Source organism: Mixophyes fleayi, chromosome 3, assembly GCF_038048845.1.
Source record: "Mixophyes fleayi isolate aMixFle1 chromosome 3, aMixFle1.hap1, whole genome shotgun sequence".
NCBI classification, from domain to species: Eukaryota; Metazoa; Chordata; class Amphibia; order Anura; family Limnodynastidae; genus Mixophyes; species Mixophyes fleayi.
The window spans coordinates 203,788,441-203,813,316 of NC_134404.1; the positions used below are offsets into that span (position 1 = coordinate 203,788,441).

Sequence of the window (24,876 nt, forward strand, 5' to 3'; positions counted from 1 at the left end):
AGGTCCACAGGAAATTTCTTGAACATATTAGCCCAGACATTGAAGATGCCCACTTCACCATTTGAGACTGTTATTGAACTATGTGGGTTGGATGGTAGTCATTTGTCTGGGGGTTCTATTGGTTCTCGCGTAAGGAATATAGTTTCCAATATTGTGCTTGTGTTGATTGAGTACACATAATCCTGAGATAAATTGGAAAAAGAAAGAAGCAGTAAGATTGAGTGTGGAATGTCAGCAATTATGTTTGTTCTTTCCTGTCTGGTTGGCTGCCACTAAAGAATCTTTCTGCGCGATATATAATTATGTTTTTTTGCAAGAATATGTAGATAATAGATAAATGTATCTATATAGATGTACATATATAATATCCTAATTGTAATATTTGGTGCTTAGTGACACCTATTGAACCAGCAGTCTCGTGCACAATCACAAGGGTAAACAAATTAATCCTCTGAAAAAATATAATGTATGTTACGAAACTATTGGTGGATAAAATATGAGGGTATGAGTGTCCAGTATCGACCTGTACCACGGTGAATATTGAAGGAGTATACCAAATATACTCCTAAATAGCAATGGTTCCAAATTACTGACAAGAGTCCAACTGGCCCACATAAAAGTTCAAGGGATAAAAGTCTGTTGTAAAGAAATGGATGTATCACCATTGATGACTTGAGGTCAGTTGTGATGAGATGTCCTAATGGAGGATTCGGATTAAAAGTATATGGAGGTACTTGAGAAGTTCTTCAAGTCAATCTTTGAATGAATGAGTACTTGTTGTATATAAAGTACATGAAGTGCTGGGAAATGGATATCTAAACCTCAAAATAGAGCAGATAATATGGCCAAGAGACCCAATTAACACAAGTTTGGGGATGTTAAAATGATGCTATACTCATATATCTGCTAAAAATCTTTAATAGAGAAATTAAAAAACATCAACATAGAAACAATTCTGTACAATCAGATAGTCATTATACAGATAACAACTGAACACTAATGAATATCCTCTAGACCAGACTGTGAGGAGAAGAGGGTCTTTATAAATTCATGTACTGACAATATCAATGATCGCTGATTGATTACAACAAGCGTGGTACACCGCAGTCACTGATATTGCTCATAGGGTAAACCACTATACATACAATGGCTCCTCGTATGTGTTTTGTTAGAAAGAGAGAGGAATCCTTAACCACGGTGTTGTTCGTTATGCCTGGAGAAGTCAGAGGGTCGTGTGCGTTTCACTGTGGAAAGCACATTGCTTCCTGTGCCGTTCCAATGTGTTTCATCTCATAGGGGAGACTTTATCAAAGGTCAACTTGAGAAAAGCAAACTTGAAGTTTTACTACCTCTTCCTCTTTAACCTGTCCAATTGATTCCCTTTCCTTCCCCAAATGCTTGTCCACAATGAGCTCACCTCTTCAATCTCACCCACTCTATCGGCACGTTCTTTTGCATAATCAAATGTGCTCTAACATCTCCTATCTTCAAGAAACCATTATGCGAACCTATGTGCAACTTCTGGCCTGTTACTCTCTTCCCCTTGCTTCTAAACTCTTGAAAGACTTGTGTAAAACCCATTTGTTCTCTTCTCACTCCCTCCACATTACACAAATATTCACATCTTAACGTGACAAATGATTTGCTCACAGCTAAGTCAAAATGTCACTTCTCTATATTCATCCTATTTGATTTCTCTGCTATTTTCAATACAGATAATCACCCTTCTCCTGCACACCATTCCCCTTCTTTGACCTTCATGGCACTGTACTTTCCTAGTTTACCTTCTTTCTTTCTGAACACTCCTTCAGTGTCTCTACCTTCTGGAACATCTCCCCAGCAATCTCTCTCTCAAGGCTCTGCTTTTCTTTCTTTTAAACATCTTCTCTTGATGAACTAATACACTCCTTTGGCCTCCACTACTGCCTTTATGCAGATGACTTACAAATATAACTGCCCTCCCTTAACCTCTCTCCTTCTCTTATATGCTATAAGTACAGGGGCAGGTTGGGCTGGGGGGGGCAGGGAGGCACCTGTCCCCCTGGTCGGTCCCATAGTGGGCTACCTTGGGCTGGGTCACTGGGCCACCAGCATTTTCTTTCCTTTAAAATGTTCCTAGTAGGCTGCTGGGTCGAGTCTTTCCCCCAGGGCTAAAATTTGCCAGCCCTCCCCTATATGGGTAAAATTGCCTCTCTACCATCGCCACATGGATGTAACAAAGCTACTTTAAGCTCAACATGTCCAAAATGAGCTATTTATCCTCCTTCCTCCCAGTATCACTAACCCTTTATTTTCCAACATCATTGTCAACATCTTCACAGTTCCCTATGCTCTCTGCCTTGATGTCCTCCTTGACTTCTCCCTCAGCTTGACTCCACCCATCCAGTCCCTTGTGCTGTCATGTTGTCTCTTCCTTGAAAACACTGTCAGAATATGTCCCTTTTCTAACACTGCCAGTATTTGTCCTTATCTATTATATCGTTATCTCCCAGCTTCACCACTGTAACCGTCTTCCCATCATCTGTCTATCCCTGCTCTAATGCATATTAAATGCCACTGCAAGATAGAGGTCACATCTACATCACCATTCTGAAAATCCCTACACTGGGTCTCCATAATATCCAGAAAGCATAGCCGGCCAAGCCGGCTCGGTACTTTTACGCGCCCTCGGAATTGAAAGCAAGGCAAAACGTCATTGTTATGTCGTCGGATCTCGGAAGTTTTGGATTCAATAAGTACCGTCCTCCATGGTGATCCAGCGCCATTTTACAGAGGGACACATAAGGGGTAGCACAGTAATTGGCAGTCTCTAGTGCAGTTGGGCAGTGTCATAGGTAGAGAAGAAAGAGGAGGGGTAGCAGTGTTCTTCAAAGTCTTCAGTGACATTCAGGAGAGCTCCATTGCAAATACAAATAATAGGTCTGGCAGGCTTGGTCTTCTAAATCTGTAGTCACAATGTATGGTGTTATATAGGTAACATATAAAGAGGATAGCTTCATTGCTCCATTGCTAATTGTCTTTGCTGAAATTGAAATAATAGGTCTGGCAGGCTTGATCTTCTAAATCTGCAGTCACATTGTACTGTGTTATATAGGTAAAACACAGAGAGGAGAGCTCCATTGCTAACTGTCATTGCTGAAATGGAAATAATAGGGCTGGCAGGTTTGGTCTTCTAAATCTGCAGTCACATTGTACTGTGTTATATAGGTAACACACAAAGAGGAGAGCTCCATTGCTAATTGTTATTGCTGAAATAGAAATAATAGGGCTAGCAGTGTTGTTCTTAATCTGCAGTCATATTGTACTGTTTTATAAAAATTGATTCACAGCAGTACACAGAAAACCAGGAGCACCAAGCAGCTCCTGGCACCAGTCATGATGATAGTCATCCCTCTACGTCATCTGCTAAAGCCTATGTTAAAGTGCATAGTGTTTTTAAGTCAGGGAAACAAAAATGTAAAAAAAACACCTTTTACCTTGGTCAAGAATAAAAGACCTCTAATCCAGGCAAAGTTATCTGTAGAAAAAAAAATTGCCAACATGTCATTCTACACATGCAGTGGCAGGGAAACAATGAGGCCTTCGCCTTTCTCTATGAGTGCTAGTTCTGCAACTGTCACTGTGGCATCTTCTTGTAAGGTCAGTCATGACTAAGCAAGACCTTCTAATTTGAACTTCAAAAGTGGTGTGCAAATACTTTTACGCGTAAAAGCCGAGCTGGAAGAAAACAGTAAGGCATTAGAGGAAAATGTATGTTCAGATTCAGATATGACACAAACCCCTGAGGAGAGTCTATCCACGAGTGCTAATTGTAATCCTGACCTGTCTGATAGTGTACCCATAAAGAAGGCACCTTTCAGCATTTCTGCAGATGTGTGCATGAACAGCCCAAGTGTAGCCGGTGATACACAAATTGAGGATGCCACTTTGGAATTGCAACAGAATGAGGGGGATATTTGTGTAGCTGACGAGGGCGCTAATGAGGATGTTGTTGTTTGTGTAAGTCCTGCACCAGTGGAAGCAGTTCTTCAAAGTAATAAGAAGAAGACCATTGTCATGCCTGGGCATAAGATGAAAAAAAACACCTCTTACGTGGGGAATTATTTTTACCCAAATTCTGACAACAGTTGTCTAGCCATTTGTAGCGTTTGTAAATCCAAAGTCAGTAGAGGTAAGGACCTTTACCAGCTAGGAATCTCATCCATGTTATGCAATTTGAAGTGAATTAATGGCAAGCTGTTGAGAAAATCAGAAAGTTATGCTAAGAAATAACAACAAGCAGTCCATCATCAGCTAGGTCTCTTCTCTCAACTAGATCCCGACACCTGCAATCTACACCCACAACACCATCCTCATCAATATCCTCAGTAGCGACCGGAGTTAGTCCTGCATTCAAGTTGCTAAGGCTAGATGACTACCACTATCCTGGATTCCTCAGAAGAATTCTTGAGCGTTAGTCCCACTGCTGCTGCTGCTGCTGGGGGTGAATCTTTATCCCAGAAGCAGACCAAGAAGAAGACTACTAGTAGTTTACAACAATTGACTGTTAAACAGTAATTTGCAAGAGGAAGCAAGTATGAAAGCTGTCACCCAGTCGCAAAGCAGATCACAGACGCCATGGCAACTATGCTAGTATTAGATCTGCGTCCAATATCCACTATTAATGCAGCTGCTTTTAGACAATTACTTGAGGTCTTGTGTCCCCGTTACCAAATTCCATCACAGCACCATTTTACTTGAAAAGCTATTCCTCACCTCTACCAGAAGGTTTGTAAAAATGTAATTATTAGGCTACAAAATGCCATTCTACCCACTGTACACTTAACCACAGATATGTGGACAAGTGGAACTGGGCAAACTAAAGATTATATGATTGTGACAGCCCACTGGGTTGGTGATTCGCCTCACCAGCAGGAACAGTAGCAGCATGTACCCAAGTACGTCACATTTTTCAGAGGTAGGCAACTCTGTGTATCACCGGCTTCACTAAGAGGCATACAGCTAACGATCTGTTACAAAAACTAAGGGATGTCATTGCAACATGTCTTATCCCGCTTGGACTCTCCTCAGGATATGTCATTTCTGATAATGCCACCAATATTGGGGGAGCATTACAGCTGGTTGAATTCCATCACATTCCCTGTTTTGCTCACACAATAAACTTGGTGGTGCAGAGCTTTTAAAAAATGACAGGGACATGCAGAAGATGCTGTCTGTGGCCCTGTAAAATATCTGGACATTTCCGGCATTCGGCAACAGCATGTAGGAGATTGCAACAGCTACAAGAGCAATTTAATTTGCCCTGCCACCAACTGAATCAAGAGGTTGTGACAAGGTGAAATTCCACCCTTTATATGCTTCTGCGGATGGAGGAACAGTGAAAAGCCATCCATGCTTACTCCACAAGCCATGACATTGGGAAAGGAGGGGGATGTATTTTACTCAAGCGCAGTGGAGAATACTTTCCATGTTGTGCAAGGTGCTAAAACCATTCGAAGTAGACACCTGTGAAGTGAGTTCAGACACTGCTAGCTTGAGTCAAGTGATTCCCTTAATTAGACTTTTGTAAAGGCAGCTTAAGAAACTGAAGGAGGAGATTAAACAAAGCAATTACGCTAAGCATGTCGGACTTGTAGACCAAGTACTTTATTCGCTTCTCCAGGATCCAAGAGTTATTAAAATCTTGAAATCAGATCACTACATTTTGGTGACTGTGCTTGATCCTCGGTTTAAGAGCTATGTCTTCTTTTCGTTTACAAATGATCCAGATCTGAGATGCAAGGAGCTCCTGGTGAGTAAGATGACAGCTCAAGTGTTACGTGACAGGACGACATCTCCTCCTTCAGTTTCTCACTCAACTGCTGCTAGGAAAAAACTTTCCCAAGAGGCCCAGGGATGATGCAGATGACTCAGCACAACATTTTGACATCTGGTCTTGTCTATTGTAAAGAATTGATCAGAATTGGTGATACCTGTACTGTAACTCCACCTGATCCTACTTTCAACTAACAACATCCAAAGAATGGCAGAGAATTATTTTTAATATTTTTGAAAGGTATAAAGACAGTTTTATTAACAAAGTTAATAAAAAAACGTTGCTTGCAGAAGTAATGGAAGCATGGATGTCTAAATAGATGTGTATATGTATTACCATCCACTTTGCTGCTGTTTCATCAGTATTGCACAACGTGTTTGTAATCCGCACTTTACGTCAAAGGTACCTAACTATATTATAATTGTTTGTGAATTGGGGCTGATTCGAAGCTCTTTTTAGTGCACTGTCTGGCACCCTGGATTGGTCTGGGACTGATAAAAGCACAAATCCCAGGGGGGAGGTGGCAGCGCTCGGTGCCATATATTAGCTGTAGAATTACCACAGTTATCCAAAGAACGGGTGGAGCGATCAAATGAACCATAACTGATTTCATGATCCAAGGACAATTTCATCTTGCACCACTTTTCTTTTCTGCCACTGCTGTGTGGCAATGTTTCCTAGATGTGCTAGGAACTACCGTGTGTTTGAGTCATTGCTCTGTCGCATAGCATCCAGCCAGGTCGCTGCAGTATTTGTTTGAAAGTGTATGAAAATAATATTGTGACCTATGAGATGGTCCAAATTGACTGTAAATTACTTTAAATTAGTGTTATTGAGGTTAATAATAATGTAGGGAATAAAAAGCTAAATTATGTGATTTTTGTAAAATTATAGTGATTTTAGAAAAAAATAAGGATACAAAACCAAAACCAAAACATGCAAGGACGGTTTTACCAGAACCAAAACACGAAGTTAATCCAAATCCAAAAACCAAAACCAGAACACGGGGGTCAGTGAACATCTCTAATAAAAACAAACACTTTTTTCCTATGATATTGTCCCTTTAAGTAAATGTTCATGAATTATATTGTTGTGTACTGTACACAATTGTATCTTTCTGCATGTCTAGTAGAAAAAAATAATGTCTTTGTATTGCAGCACATTTGTTAAATTAGATGAAACATTTCTATTGAGTGAATGTTTCCACCTTCTATCAAGGTCTTCTTTCTATAAATTATTTTGAAGATGAAAGCTGTGATTTGTGCCTATTACCGTGATAGGAGTTCACTCATGATTTGCTTTGTCTTAGCAAAACCACCTATTTGATCAATTTTTCTCACATGCTGCATTAAGATCCTTAGCTTTGTCTACCTGAACTTTGCACAATGAATATGTTAACCTGTGCTCTCTGTGTTCTCTAGAGTGTACTCAATTGTTCTTCAGCTCTCATTGCTTATTAAATATCCCAATTGGACAAGACTGCATTGTGGTTTAGGTCAGAAGTGAAACTGCTGATAAAAGAAACCAGACGGGCAAAAATAAATATAAGTTGTGACACAGGCATCCTTCAGCTGATGCACACATGATAACTTCTTACTTTCTTACTTATACTTTGCTTTTATTGTCAGAATGGTATGATAGCTCATAACACAAAGTTCCATACATCTTCTTGTGACCTAATGCCTAGTTATCAGACCATCTCCGTAGTTCCCAGTCAACTTGTTCGGCATCAGTTACCCTGCATAATGAATAACTCTTAAATACTTTACACTCAGCCCACAGCTGTAGCTTGATGGACAGGTGACACTCCCACCTGGTCTTTATAGAGGAGTTCTCTACAGGTGCTCTGCTTGAATAGTCTTACTGCAAACCTGTAATCCACTTCAAAATATGTAAGTTAAATCACACCCTATACTATTATTTTGTCACACATATGTCCTCCACCTGTATATCTTTAAACTAGATGCACCGCTGTACCAGTGTGTGACCTTGTTTGCAGTCTTGCCCTGCAGACTATGGGCTGAATACCTAACTCCTCTCTTAGATGCTTGTGGAAAACTGCTCTTTATGTCACAAAGTGGAATCAAATAATACAATAGAAATGTGTAATGCATATTCCAAATCCATTTTGTAACACTAAGCAGTGCATGCTCATGTGTCATATGCAATGTAGGGAAAAGAAAGGTATATTGTTAAACAAGTCTTTGTGGGTAATTAAGGGGTTGGGCAAAGTACCTTTTTTTTGTGTAATATACGCATTCCTGTTCTATGCATCAACCACGAAAAATGTGTAAGCATATGTCCCTATGCTGACACTTGGGGGAGGGAAGAGGCTTCAACATACAGAAAGTGCAATAAATGTGTGTTCATGTTAGAGATGAGTAGTTTGGATTCAGAGTAATCTGACAGATCTGAATTTTGGGGTACCTAGTCGAACCAAGTCATTACTCTTGCGTCAAATTGAAGTCTGAAAATAAGGCAAATGTAATTTCTGGTAAAATGTAAGCTCACATGAGTATTGGAGCAATATATTCTATATATAGTCTTCCCTAATGTAGTATTGTAGGACTTTTGCTGCAAATATGTTTTCACAAGTGTTGTAAAGGGTTGGATAGAGTGAAAGAGGCAATGTATATTGAAATAGCTGTGATTTTATTGCACAAATCTTAACAGTTTATTTACAGATCAGTCTGCTCGAAATGTGTGCTGATAAATCTGGAGTTAGAAAGTGCAGAGTAGACTATCAGTGGCTCCTGGTATTAATAGTATATTAGTAAACTAATTAGGAGTGAAAAAAAATATTATTTCTTGCTTTTAAACCCTAACCCTAACCCTACTAAAGTTTATCCAAGTCTCAATCCTGAGACTTTGAAAAACTTACTTAAGAAGATCATGTTGTTCAACATAACTATCAGACAAGCACATTGCTTTTTATATTCTGGTAGGAGTCCACTTTGGCACCAACATTATTTACCAAGTGAAGTAAAGTTTTACATTAATTGTGGTGCTCTCTCCTTTTTTTGGATTCTTTTAGATTGGACATTTGCAAATAAGTGAGGAAGCTGCATACTAGTAATCAAAATAATAAGTATATCTAAAAGTTTGCTGACTTCACTATTGTGGAGTCACATGTTTGTCAGAATATAGCGCATTTTAAGCTTAAAATCTTATATATCTTCACTGCTTTCAAAGTCCTAAGTGTTTCAGGTGCATGCATTTGTGAAAGTGACATCTGAACTATTTAGTGGAGCATAAAACAGGGTGCTTTTTGACTGTGAGCAGCACCGCCTTTGTGATACCACAGTAAGTAGTGATGGTGATGTGGATCATCTAGGCACCTCCTACCTGTTTCATCATTTACCAACAAATTCATTCAAGTTGTTTATATAAAGGTGGAAAAATGTATATAGTAGCAAGCAGACCAGCATTGGCTAGCATTAAAATAGATAATCACCTCATTCATTCTCCACCATCAACACCTTCATTGTCAACCTTCTTATTATTAGTATGTAGTCCAGCATCCAATTTTCAAATGCCAACTGACTCCCCTTTCACTCCCCTCCATCCTTTCACTTAAGTACTGATAGGTGGACAAGCGGTGCTGAACAAACAAAAGACTGCATGACTGGAACAGTCCACTAGATGGGTGTATCCCCATCAGCAGCAGCAGCACCGGTAGCTTTATCTTCTTACTCCTCATCTTTACAGCATAGTAGCGCTAGCACATAATGCCATGTCATTCACAGGTAATCTACTCTTTGTATTGCTATAATTGTTACAAATTAAAGGAATTCAGACACTGCCAGTCTGAGTCAAGGCATACCACTACTCAAACTACTGTAAAATAGCTATAGAGACTAAAGGAGATAAAAGTAAGCGATTTTGCAAAGTCTGTTGGCCTTGTAGATCACAATCTTTATTCGGTTTGCCAAGACCCAAGGGTTTTCAGCATCTTGAAATTGTATCATTACATTTTGGCAACCATTCTTGGTCCTAAGTTTACGTCATATGTAAAGTCTTTCTTTTCAACTAACCTAAATCTTTACAGATGCAAACGGCTCTCAGCTGTCACCTCAAATCATACATGCCATGTCCACTGCTTCAGTTTCTCCTAAAAATGCTACTGCCAGAAAAAAATTCCCTTGTCGAAGAGTCACTCTGATGATGAGTCAACACAGCACACCAATGTGAAAGGTTATTATAACATGTGGCAATGATAAAAAGAAATGTCCAAATATATCGATACCTCTATCATGTTTCAATCTGATACACCTTGTATTAGTAGACTGATGGAGGATTACTTTAATGATAATGTACAAATTAACGTCTCAGACAGTCCCTTTAAAATCTAAAAGGAAAAATTCAATTTGGAGGCCCTTGTACAAACTATCTATGGTGTACTTAATCTGTCCACCAGCCAGTATGTACTTGGAAAGAGTGTTTAGCACATTGTGAGTGATCGTCATAGAAGACTACTTCCTAAAAAGGTTGAAAAGCTAGTGTTCATCAAAATAAACAACAAATTGTATGAGAAATACTGATATTGTCATCAATTACAAACAGAATCTGCAGCGCTGGATTCAGTGGGGATGAACTAATATTATTATATGATTATAATAATATTATGATGATTATATTTGATAAGTGAGGGGGAGGATGATGAAAGTGATGACATTATTAGCATTGAGGAAGAGGACACCTGTTAAACTGATGCCCATTAGTAAATTGTTAAAATCTCTATCTGTTATACAGTTCAACAAACAACAACCAAAATGTTCTCTTTGGTGAGGGATTAATCAAATCAAACACTTCTGCCACAGAAGTGGCATTACCTGTCGCTACAGTGCTTGGTTTGTTAAGCTGTGCATGTCCTTTTTAACATATGAGATGGAGCAGTAGTGGGAGAAGACAAGGTCAAGGGAGTGCCCATCACAGTGGGTGGGAGATGAGCTCCAATGGGAGAGACCAAAGGAGGAAATAAGAGAAAGAAATTTAGTGGCAGAAGAGACAGTGGGATTATCCATGGGAATGTTTAAATCGCCTAGTATGAGTGTAGGCAGGTCAAAGGATAGGAAAAAAGTGAGCCAGGCTGCAAAGTTGTCAAGGAAGTGGAAAACTTGACCGGGGGGGCAATAAATGACAGCATCATAAAGGTGGAGAGGATAAAATAGACAGATAGTGTGGACTTCAAAGGAAGAGAATGAGAGGGAGGGTTCAGAGGGTATGACTTGGAAGGTGCAGCTTGGATAGTGTTGAATGCTTACTCCACCACCTTGTCTGTTTCCAGGTCAGTAAGTGTGGCTGAGGGAAAGTCCCCCATAGGAAAGAGCTGCAGGAAATGTAGTGTCAGAGGAGGTTAATCAAGTTTCTGTAATGGCAAGGAGGTTGAGGGATTTAGAAATGAATAGATCATGAATGGATGTAAGTTTGTTACAAACAGATCTAGCATTCCATAGTGCACAGGAGAAGGGAAAAGAGGGTAGTGGAGATATGTGGATAAGGTTGGTGGGATTGGAAGTATGGGATGGATGGAAAGGTTTGGGGTGGAGCAAGGAGCGTGAGCAGATAATGGGTATTGTACGGGGCCCAGGGTTAGGTGAGATATCACTAGCAGCCATGAGAAGGAGCAGGGTGAGAAAGAAGACATATGAGGAGGATTTGTGGGTGTGAGGTTTATTTCTGTTTATGTAGGCTGGTGAGTGTGGTGGGTGCAGGAGACAAAAAAGTTAATGTGTACAGACTAGTGAGGAGGGAAGTAGTAAAGGGGAAATTATAATTGAAAAGGGAGGAATAGGATGATAGAGAAAGAAGAGGAGTTTGGAGAGAAGCATGGTGACAGTAAATAGGAGAGACTAGATTTGAGTAGGTGTATAGAATTGAGTAGGCCCATGATGGAGATATGTGAATGAATATGTATTAGCTAGGGTAGGTAATGAGAGAGCAAAAAAGGAACAATTGATACAAATTGTGTGGGGCAATGGAAGAGGTGAAGGATGCTTTACCACCCCCTAGCTGGGGTTAATGGAGTAGGCAGTTTCTGCCGCTCTGACACAACGTGGTCCAGGAGGATGCTGACAGTTGGGTGCGGAGGGTCCAGCAGAAAACAGAGATGGTAACAGAAATCCCAATTGAGCTCAGTGAGCAGCTGAACAGATGTTGAAACAGCAATGACAGTTTAGTTGTGTGGGTCCCACAGCTGGACAGAAATGGTAGTTCTGTAGATCCTAAAACAGCCTTGTTTTTCGGAAAGAAGTTGATCCTCCGTGCTACTTTGATGTTTGAAACAGTATTTATAAATATCCAAACCGTTATATTTGTGAGAATAAGGAAAAGTGAGAGGTTGGGTTAAGAGCTGATCCAGTGTACAGCTTACTCCAACTGCCGTCCACATACCACGTCTTAAATGTCTATTGATGCTAATGTCCATTTAATGATCTTTGATTACTGTCTTTTTACTCTCAGTGATACATGCTGTCTAATATTGAAAATATTGTGTCCGTGGTCTTTTTTCCACCATTTAATTTCTGGGTACAGCCCACCTTCGTCTATCTACTTGTCTAAATATCTATTTATGATGCTGTCCATCTAATGAGCTTTGATTACTGCCTCTTTTCATTTCATGACACATGCTGTCTAACGTTGAAAATATTGTGATCTTTGGATATTCTCCCATATAACTTCTGGTTCAGATCCACCTTCATCTATTTTCTTTCCTAAAATGACCATCCTATCAGCTAGTGCTCTCTCACTATGTTTCATAGGAATTGTACCATGCATTGCACATGAAACTTGGATGTTCAGAATTTCAGCAGGAGATGCTGTAGATGGCTCATAAAATTTCTGGACATTTTCGGCATCCAGCGATCACTTGTAGAGCATTGCAGCAGTTTTTAAAAAAATGATCTGCCATGCCACCAACTGAAGCAAGTGGTAGTAACAAGGTGGAACTCCACACTCTTATGCTTCAGCAATTTTCTCAAACCATTTCAGTTGTGGGGTGGACCTACCCTGGGATATCTTATTTTCTAAAATTATCATACTATCAGCCAGTGCTCTACCTTTATATTTTAAAGGTGTCCTTTACTTTATTAACCTGCCATCCACAGCTGTGCCACAATGTATGTTTTATTAAACTGACATGAATTTGTGCCGCTACTCTATCATTATTTTTAGCCAGCCAGCTCGCTGCAGCTTTTGTCTAATATTGGTGAATATTTTGACAGTTTTTAAGAGACCATTAGAAAATAGACTGTAAATGACTGTAAATGAATGTTAATAAATGACAAATGATTTTACCTGTTATTCACAATATTAAATAAAATCCAGATCCAAAACCAAAACACATGTAGGCAAAACCAAAACATGAAGATGGTTTAAGAACCAAAACCAAACCATGGGGGTCTGCACACATCTCTAGTTCATATACTTGCTATCTATCTAGAGATCAAGACAGTAGCAGGTACGCCTGTAAGAAGGCATATCTGTTGCAGGTGTCTGACCCCTGGTGTTGGTCACCCTGAAATTGATTCTACCAGTCTAGGATAAGAGCACTAGTGTTGGTAGCACTTTTGGGAGAAGAAACATTTATTTCTTTAACATTTCTTTTCTTTAACAAAAACCACACAAACACACCAGTCATCATAATCAAGTTAATGATGATGACAGGCACATGATACAGCCATGTGATACACATTAAACATAACTTCCTCCTGCATATGTGTTTTATGTAGTATGCAGAGTCACAAGTATCTTTAGCATGGGCTGCCTGGTAGATTTTAGCCTGGGGGGGTAAGCACACAACACTGGCCCATAAGTAGCAGCCCATTCTTAAAGATACAATATATATTTATCAAGAGGCTATTTAAGTGTTGCTTAGCCCAGCGATACTTTATTATTAGTATAAATGGTAAATCTTAAATAATAAAAATAATGCAACAAAAAACAAACCTCACATTTTATTTTATATGTTCCTTCTCCCTACAGCACTTTTTTTTACATATGTGGGATCATAATGGGATTTATCAAAATGAAAATAAGGCTGTTTGCTTTAAAAACCTGATATTTTTGCATTGCCCTAGATACTAATAGGGTTATTATTTGGTTTAGAGATAATCTAAAACAAATAATATTAGGGGTCGTACTGAAAGGAGGATTAGAGGACTAGGGGCTAGATTTACTAAGCTGTGGGTTTGAAAAAGTGGGGATGTTGCCTATAGCAACCAATCAGATTCTAGCTGTCATTTTGTAGAATGTACTAAATAAATGAAAGCTAGAATATGTACAGTGTGAAGCGGGACATACCTCCCAACCAAGGCCGGACTTGCCATCTGGCAGTCGGTGGCTGTGTGAGCCGGTCCAGCTCCCAGCACTCCCGGAGTTCCTGCGGTTCAAGTATCGTGCAGCCTCGCGGTGGAACGTCATGACGTGTGACGTCATGACGGCTGTGTGGAACAATCCAGCTCCCGCGCTTCAAGTTCCACGTGGCCACGCTATGTGACATCACGCGCAGCAACGTAGGATTCACAAAGCGCGATTTAGCTGTAGAAAGCACACAGTGGATTCCGGGAGGCTGCTGAGGTAAGTGTATTTTTTTTCCTAATCATTCAGGGTTTGTTAACATTTTTCAATATAATATAATTTTTGCATTTTCAATACAGGACTCCAAATTTCCCAAAAGCCAGCGAGAAGACAACAAAGCAGCAAGAGGGAAGAGCAAGAAAAGGTAAGAGACAACAGTGCAATCAATCTAAATTTGAATGCTGGAGAATATTTCCGAATATTTATAATTAGGAGTATTCCTATACATTGGGGTAGGGAGGCGCTGTCGGTGTATATGCCTACGGTGACCGGAACCCTTAATTAGGCCCTGGGTTTACTGTAGTCATTTTATGTTGTTGCACGCACAGTACGCTTTTGTAATTCAAGCAAACTGATTTGCACAACAAGGGAATTGATATGGGTGGGCAGAAGACAAAGCGTGATACACAAATTTGTGCTGGTGCTTCATGTTGGACTGCACCAGCAATGCCACTTTATCGTGCAACAATATTGTGCATGGAGCCCTGTGTGTTTTAAATTCCAGGGCTGATTTTTAGTCCCAGTCCGGCCCTGCTCCCAACTGTCCTTGCGGTCAGACGAATTCTGAGACAAATCCAAATTCAAATTCAGGACTTCCCCACCAGATTCAGGACAGTTGGTAGACTGTCCTGCTCTCTCCTACCATTTCCTGTCACTTTCACCACCTGCGGCTGCTGGTGTCTTTAGCTCAGTTTTTCCTTGTCTGGATCCTGGAATGTTGGGGGCTCTATTTGGGGAAAAAAATGGGTACATGAAAGTTAGAAAACTCCAACAATCCCCAGCATTAAATCAATAGTACCCAGGGTCCGATAAAGGATTCTGGCAACCCTAGGCTAATACGCCTGCAGCGCCCACCCCAGTGTATAGGCATATAGGAATACTCCTGAATATGAATATTTAGGAGTATTCTCCAGCATTTAAATTTAGACAGATTGTGCCGTTGTCTCTTACCTGCTCTTGCTCTTCTATCTTACTTGTTCTTGCTGCTTTGTTGTTTTCTCGCTGGCTTCTGGAAAGTCAGGGTCCTGTTTTGAAAATGCAAAATTTTATTATAATGCAAAATGTTAACAAAACCTGAAAGATTAGGTTTAGTTCAAACAAAACACTCCATTATAGCCAGATAAATCTACCCCATATATAAGCAATATCTGAACATTTGTGGTCAATCAAATGCAAACCTCTACCAGCCCCATCTCACTAGTTTTTAGTGTTCTAGTGATCGCTGAGACCACAGAGAGAAAGAGACCACAGAGACCACAGAGACCCTACAGCCATTTTCCTTACCACCCTGAAGCCATTTTCTTCATCCCCTCCCCCTGCAGCCAATTTTCCTCACCCCCCCGCAGCTATTTTCCTCACCTCTCCCGCTGCAGCAATTTTCCTCACCTCCCCCCCACAGCCATTTTCCTGACCCCCCCAGGCATTTTCCTCACCCCTCAGCAGCTATTTTCCTCACCTCTCCCCCTGCAGCTCTATTCCTCACCTCCCCCCCGCAACAATTCTCCTTAACCTTCCTTACCCCCCCTCCTTCAGTAATTTTCCTTAACCCCCCTTCTCCCCCCTGCAGCCATACACACCACAGGAGCTTTATGGCTGCAGTCACAGGCAGCCAACAGCATGGGATTTACTCTCAGGCTGCCTGTCTGCATAGTGACAGTCGGGGCCTGACAGCCACGTAGTGCGCCAAATAAAAAAAAAAAGGTAAAAAAATTAATTAAATACAGGCAGCACCGTGTCCCCCTGGGACCCAACTCCCCACGCTGCAGCCTGATCAGCCTAGTGGTTTTATAATTGGGTTGGTTACCTCATATCAATCATGGAAACCCAGACATCGAATACACCGACATGATGATAGCGAACGTCTAATCCTCGACAGGGTGCAAACAGTGACAGCTTTAAAAACAGACGTCAAAGACTGGCGAATGAAGATCCCGGCAGGCTCCAGTGACATTACTTTGAAGGTCCAGCTTTGTACAACATTGTACTATTTCCCTCCCTATAAACAGCCCCAGCAATAAATTAAAAGCATTTATGTTTAATAAATATAACCATTTACCACAACCATCCCCAGCATTAAATAATTCATATTTATATTTAATAAATAGCACTCCTCCCCAAAATCAACACCATATTCAATTAATAGCCTCAACCCCCCAGCATTAAATTAAAGATCCGGTCACCTCACCGTAAATTAATAATCCACACTATTAGATTAAATAGCCCCACCAATAAATTAAATTGCCCCATCACCAACAATTAAAATAGCACCCATTAAATAATTAGCCCCCACCTGAACTCCACCATAAAATAGCCTACCTCCCTCACCAAGACCCCTCTTCCCTCACATATTAGCATACTACACACTGACACACACACACTATATTAACATAATGGCCAGACACTAATTTAACATAATGGCCACACACTATATTAACATAACGGCCACACAAGCATACACTATATTAACATAATGGCTACACACTATATTAACATAATGACGACGCATACACACTAACTTAACACACCCACCCCCCCCCCACACACACACACACACTTACCCTGTTCCATTTTGCGTGCGCTATCTGCTGCACTTCACACATGGGACGGCACCTGTCACGTGGTGCGTGTCCTATGTAATACCGGATCTCTTTCAAAAAGGCTGCAGAAAGGGGGGGGAGAAAGGGACGGATTGAAAAGATCCACGGCTAATATGGAAAGTGGCTGATCCCAGAGGAGAGGCCAGCCACCAAGTAATAGAGACTTGGGCCCGTCGCTCCACTGGCCCAAAATAGACTTTTTTTCTGCCTGGCCCAGCCCGCCCCTGATTTTACATAAGTGCACCTCAACATACACTAATACACATACACTAATTCTTTGTAATGCATTTTATATCTGTGTTGCTTACAAAAAATTAGTCCAACTCTACAGCGATAGATGAGCATTAGATTTCTTGATGAAGAAAGATCACTGTAATCTGTATAACACCTTGTACATGTACGGCCAGTGCTATGAGTAGGCACTAGTTGACTGCCTAGAGCACACCTTGGGGGTGACATCATATCACTCATGTAATGTTTTCTTGTCTTTAAGGTGACTCTGCAATGAACACTAACCATCCCTGGAACTACGGTGGTGCAAAGTAGGGGAGGAATTAATTATAGTGTGGTAGATAAGGGAGGGGGGGAATTAAAGCGTGGAGTATAAGTTAAGGGGGAATGAATTACAGGATGTGAATGAGAGAAGAATTTATTACATTGTGGAATCGCTTCTACAGTGTTCTCTCTTTATTACTTGCTCTGTCACTATATCTCTGGTTTAATCTTATCCTATTTCTCTTTATTCCTTTCCTGTCAGGCTGTTAACTGTGATATGTCCATTCTCTTTTACTGGTACCTCAGAGACTAACTCTCCCAGCAGTCTCTTTGACTGCAGCTGACAATTTCTCTATCTTCCATGCTCTGCAGGGAGCAGCTAACCTTCTGATAGGTGTCTGCCAATATTCATAGATGCATATTACTATATAAATATGTCAAGCCTAAACAATATAATTATTTATGAGCACAAGGGATTGCACAAGGGCTGAATCTTCTACTAGAGTACACAGGCCTGTGCATCTGCATTACATTTTGGTATATACTTCCTTAATGGCATCTGGATTTTTATAAAACGCCCCCCTTCCCCATAATTGTTTATGACAGATCCTGTTTAACTGCATCTCTACACAGGGCTCTAGGCCCCACTGCAATTTACAAAGTTATGTTATTGATAAGACTGTAAGCTCTCAACCCACGTTGATAATATTCTGTATTGTAAACAATTTAAGTTTGTTTTATCTCCCCACTGTACAGTGCTGTTAAATAGTTTGATGTGTTACAAATAATAATAGTAATAATAATAATAATAATAATAATAATAATAATGATAAGTAATTTTACAGTGAAGAATTAAAATTGAGAAAAGTCCACACAATATGAATGCAAATTATCTAAACATATATTAACATGAATAATAGTACGCAGTGTTCATTTCTCTCACAGGTATCAAAGGCTGACCCAAAGCTAAAGTAAGAACTCACAAATGCTAAATGACTGTAGACTAATCTATATAGGTTTAATCATGTAGCTATACTTTTTGGGTACAGATAGCAACTTTTCATCTTGGATCCAACACTTACGGGATCATGCTGAGTTGGATGCATAAAAAATAAGATCTAAAAATTTGCACTTAAAAAAGAATGCCCACATACTGAGTCAGAAACATGCATGCAGCGCTGCACCAATTGCATATGTGCCAGGTTTATGGTAGATCAGACGGGGAACTAGCGAGCTGTGGGCCCCTGTGCAGTGAAGCGAGGAGGAGGAAATCGTGGCCCACAGCTAACTAGTTCCCCATGCAGGGAGCTCAATTATCTCCATGGGCCCCAGTGCCCTGCACCTGCTGCACCAATGGTAGTTCCGCCACAGTGTTAGATGTATTACACACAACCAGGTTATAAAAACGTATTTGCTATTAGGTTTTATTTAAATTAAAAAAAAAATCCTCTGCAAAATTGCAGGTATAGACTTCTGTTTTACTGTTTTATTGTCCTCCATTTACTGATGTCAATTTCTATTTTGTGATATTCTCTGTTCTGTCTGCTCCCCACTATATACCCCTTCCCATTCCCCTCTTTTTTTCTGTTTCCCTCCCCCTTACCACAAAAAGACTTTAACAAAAACAATTATGTTAAAAAACAAAAACAGCAGTGTACAAATGAAAATAGAACATTGTAAAATATACCCACAAAATCATATAGGCACGAGCAATGAACAAAGCATCTCTCAGCTTCAGATTCCACAATCAGGAAATCAGAAACAACTAGCTAATGTTGGAGATCGCCATCATCATTATCATCATCAGCTTGTATTTGACCTCAGTCACCCGCAAGTGATATGGCTACTGATAGGCATGTATGCATCTCTGTGCTGATCTGGTTCAGTTAAGAACTATGCGAACACATCAATACTGTACTCAGGCTATGTTGGCACATCCTTTTCATCCCCTGTTCCACCCAGGCCCGGCGCTCCCATTAGGCAACCTTAGGCAGTTGCCAAGGGCGCCGGGACCTGCAGTGTGCCGCTGACTAGATTTTCTAATCTAGTCAGCGGTTCAGCGGCACGAGAGAGATGCACAGCGGGGCGCCACTGCTGTTTTTTAATGTCCGCATGACCACTGACCTCAGTCAGTGATCATGTGACAGTCTGTCCGGCGGCGCCTCTGAGGTATCACACTGTCTGTCGCTGACAGACAGTGTGAATAAAGTTCTACCCCCCTCCTCTCCCCTCTCAGCATGCATCGCGAGGAGCAGCTAGAGGAAGAAAAGGTAAGTAAAATCTAATTTTTTTTTTATTTAGTGGGTTCGGGGGGCGGGGGGCGGGGGCGGTGGCGAAATTTTGCCTAGGGTGCCGAGAACCCTAGCACCGGCCCTGGTTCCACCTCTTCAGTGGTAAGAGGGCACAAATCTGCATGCAGACATTAGTGTATTCCTTTCTTTTGTGGGCATGCACAGTACAAGTTCAAATACAATTTTGCATAGTTATGGTAAGCAAATCGGCGTACTCTCAAATGTGAAACAGATATGTGCCTCAGTAGTTCATTCCTTTTGAATATTGCTTGCCTAGTTCAAAAACATTTCCTCACTCACTGTTCATCAGTACTGTGAGGGCTAGATTAATTCACTGCTGGCATTGGTCACTGGGAGTTTATGAGGCTTTCAGCGGCATCACTCCGCTATAATAATGTTTATTAGACTACTGGTGGCAAACATTACACACATTTACATTTTCATTCAAACTTGGCGTGCTGCAGGCATGAGCTTTTTGACTCTCCTCTACAGTGTCTATCAAACTGATCACCCATGGGTCCTCGTGCAGAAATAAATTCAATACCCATGACTGTTGTGCCTATCAACCTATGTATCCAAAACAGAATCATGGCTTCTAAACTGTAGATCATGCAAACTAATATTAATATAAGCATGAAAAGCAATGTGCGTTTCCCACATGCAAAAAAAAATTGTTCATATACTGAAGTCTCGCCATATAATTACATGATCCACAAAAAGTGATCAATTATTTTTTCATCACACATGTAACAAATGCATTTCCAAGTGGTGACATTCAAACCCATCTTAGGGGTATATTTACTAAACTGCGGGTTTGAAAAAGTGGAGATGTTGCCTATAGCAACCAATCAGATTCTAGCTGTCATTTATTTAGTATTTGCTACTAAATTACAGCTAGAATCTGATTGGTTGCTATAGGTAACATCTCCACTTTTTCAAACCCGCAGTTTAGTAAATATATCCCATTGTCTCCTTACGCTGTCCACAGTAAGAATCCTGAGAAAGGAAATCAATTTTCTTCAAAAACAGTGCTACAATATCCATAAACAGTTCTTTTTAGTCACAAGTAAAAGTAGTAAATAGGATACTTCAGAAACAGCAGCTATTCCTCAACCATGTGATACAAACTATTAACGTCATATGCAATCAATATGCATTTATCCAGAGGAATAGGTTGAGATTTCAACTGAGTTTGTTTAGTCAAAGGAATGAGTACACTTTGGTGAAGCCACAATTAATCTAACAGGTGACCTTAATAGATTTTTATGAATTTTAAGCATTGTATTAAATATTGGAGAAACCAGATTCAAATTAATCATCAATTCTTTTAAATCACCTAATAGCCTGTAAAACAAGGTTTCCCAAACCCAGTCCTCACATTTCCCTAACAGTGCATGTTTTCCATATCTCCTTGCTGGGACACAGGTGCATTTATTACTGACTGACACATTGTAACAGATCCACAGGTGGTGCTAATAATTTGACTTGTCACCTGGAAAACATGCACTGTTAGGGCTCCCTGAGGACTAGCTTTGGGAAACCCTACTTTAAAACATAAAAAAGCATCCCCTTTCAACGGTAAATAGTAGTTCATGGCAGATTATGCAGAGATGACATGTTCCAGCAATATTAACTTGAGTGCTAAGTTTGCTTTACCAGTCCAAGGAATAGCCTTTTAGTACTGTAGTACTGTACCATTTAGCACTCTATATGTAAATTGGAAATGGAATATAAAGTATGAATAAAGTTGAACATAAACAGTAAACTCATTCTGCTGCGTGGTGTGGTTGGCATAGGACTTGGAACACCTAAGACCAAATTCCACCACCAGAACATGCAAAATGTTGTTGCCACATGAGGCGAATATTCTCCAGAACTGTTTTGAATATTTTGTTTATCTACTGTAAATAGCTATAAGTATCGGTTTGTTGACTCTTATTTTCAATAGTATAATAACATGTATCCATTGCATACAGGGAACCTCCTTTATCAGCTAATTTTAGTATTAGCTATTTATCAACTATGTACTGTTGTATGGTTGCTTGAACTCACTGGTTCATATTAGCTTTGTATTTAACACCACTTAAAGGTTATGGAAGCATAATTCTCAACAGAGTGGTGCATTCTGGGTAGACAGAATTTGCACTTCAACCTCAGATGAGACTGAAATAAACTGTAAGTGAGTAGATAGATAGATAGATAGATAGATAGATAGATAGATAGATATTCCTACAGTTTATGAAATTGCATGAAGTAGAAGATTGCACATGCAATCGTTACATACAAAATGTTCCTTCATATCAGTTTAATGGACCCTCATTACCTAAAAAATGAAAAAGAGCCATTTCTTTTTCCAATTGTACTCATAAAATTGTACATGATAAGCATAATTCTATTCTCTTCAATTACATCACTTTTCATTTGTCAATCTTCTATACTTTACAAACGGTACAGTAGTGAATGAAGATGTAATCCCCTCCAATCTGTCTGTATTCCAAAATTAATTTTATCTAAAATGTTATCTGAACTTTGTCAACGTTTTAATAATACGCAACAAAAATTTAAACAAACATAATGAAAAATATTTCAGTCAGTAACTTTGAAGGAAAGAGAATATGTGTATCTCAAGGATAATCATATAAGTTATTTGTTCAAATCTATGAAATGAGCTTCTCTATAAAGCTTCAGTCTGCGTTTCAAAGGTCACAGGTTTGGTGAAAGTAAATGATGCCTCCAAAGATTTCTAATAGCCACAAAAATAGTTGCTCATGAGGATGAAAAAGATTATAAATTCATTGCTAAAAACTTTGATCCCTGTCAGTGAATGGTAAGGCAGATCCTGCATAAACTGGAAAATTCCAATACTGCTGTTACTTCTCCTATGATTAGACTTGCAATGCACAAATCAATCAAAGAGCAAAGTGCTACCATATTTATGGTTGATGTGGCATTTGCATGTCAAACCAAAAATAATGTACTTAATTTTTGCAACAATGCAATGGATTTGCCTGAAATTCAGAATTCACAATCAAGATGATTTTTGTATTGTTCAGCTATATGCCTGTGGAGTTATTAAACATAATTGAACAGATTTTTGGAACTTAAAAATACCTGGAAGTGCCCTTCTCCAATTTTACAGTTCCCTGGTATCATCTTCAGCTCATACTACTGCTATATTTCGATCCTCAACGACCCAATTGATTAAACTGAAAAAGTGGAACTTTTCTTACTCATATCGTGTTTTCTGGTCTGAGCATGGACTCAAGGGAATGATGTTTAAACCTCCGTGGTGGGCAGACCCAAATTTTGTGGAGCAAAAACCCCAGTGGTAAAAATTAAGGACACTGTTTTACATTCAGTTATTCACAAGTGATATATATATATATATATATATATATATATATATATATACATACTTATATATGTTGGATGATTGCATAATACCAGGGGGTAAATGTATGAAGCTGCAATTTTTTCAGTGATTTAAAATTGCTGCAAATCGCAAGAGAACCTGCGATTTCAGTCACCAAATCACTATATGTATTAAGTAGCAATTTTTAGTCTGAAATACCATGTGTGTTCTTTGTCTGTCAGCATGGTGAGAGGCAGAAGAGATGAGGAAGCTAGGGAGAGTGTGGAGGAGGACAGAGAGGAGCTAGGAGGTGAGGAAGAGCAGGAAGAAGAGGCAGGACCTTCTGCTAGCAAGACAAAGTCTGGGCGCAATCTGCGCTTTAGTTCAACCAAAAACTGTGCAGTTATACACAGTTTAGTGCCGGAGTATGTGCGCATTTTGGGCAGTCTAGCTTTCAAGACTGCTTTCTCAAGGAAAAAGTCAGGTGTGGAGTCAGGTGTGTGATGTGGTCAATGCTGTTGGCGCCCCCATCAAAAGGAGTATTGAAAATTGTAGAAAACACATCTCTGATATTAAACGCTGAGTAAAGGAGAAAATGTCAGAGGAGAGGCGTGCAGATGCAAGGACTGGTGGTGGTCCGGCCCTGGTAATGACATACACCTCCTATGAAGAGGAATTTAAACGGCTAATTCCTATGGAATTAATTGACAAGATAAATGTTCAGGACACAAACAGACTTGTGTGACAACCTCAGGCTGGTGAGTACTGTATAATGATGCAAATGTTTATCCTTCATGTTAAAGCAGTAATCCTGCAGTAAATAAAAGTTAGATTTTTCTGCACATTGAGTTTTTCTGCACAGTTTACCAACGATGCAAACTTCTGTTTGTACAGTGTACAAGCAGACCGACGTGAATGAATAGAATCTAGCCGCGAGGTCTAGTTATACCCTATGGGGAATCCCCATGACAACGTGGGAACTCCCTATAAAGAATAAATAGACCTCGCGGCTGGATTCTATTCATTCACGTCGGTCTGCTCGTACACTGTACAAACAGAAGTTTGCATCGTTGGTAAACTGGGTTTTTTAAATTTTTTTCAAGCATGTTCTGGATTCGGATTACAAATATTGGGCCCATCTGGCTGAAAACTGCAAGCAACTAGGGGGGCTTTTTGCCCAAGAAGAACAGAAGACATTTACAAGCAGGACTTTGGAATTACAAATATATTTGGGACATTTACAAGCAGGACTTTGCAATTACAAATTTATTTGGGACATGGTTTTCAAGCATTTTTGGATTAAAAGCTGCTGATGAAAGAAGAAGAAATCTGATTGGTAAGTATTTTGCAGGTTTCTTATTTTTAATAAATATATGTAATATTAATGAGGGTGTGTTTTGTTTTTTGGGGAGTTTTATTATTTTTATTAAAACTATGTGGTTTGAATGAGGGAGTAGTGGTTTATTTAACATTTTGATTTGTAGAACTACAGGTCCCATCCAGTCCTGGGCGTCAGTGCATGTTGGCACTTGTGATTCACCAAGTGCCAGCATGCCCTGGCTGCCATGGGTACGCTGGTGCTTGTAGTTATACAAGCATCAGCATGCCCACATTGTTTATGGCAGCCCGGGCTGGCTTGTACTTGTAGTTCCACAAAACAAAATGGCGTCAGTTAATTTTTTTAACTATATAATCGCCTTTTTTACCCTACACCCACCTCCCAGGGGGAGGAAGAGCCCTAGTGCTTTC

The 24,876-nt window shown here is 39.9% G+C and overlaps 1 protein-coding gene across 1 annotated transcript in view; it reads left to right on the forward strand.

Annotated features, from left to right (window-relative positions):
- The window catches only part of NKAIN2 (sodium/potassium transporting ATPase interacting 2), an 856,165-nt gene that overhangs the window by 417,617 nt on the left and 413,672 nt on the right, over positions 1-24,876 (forward strand). The window lies entirely within an intron of this gene.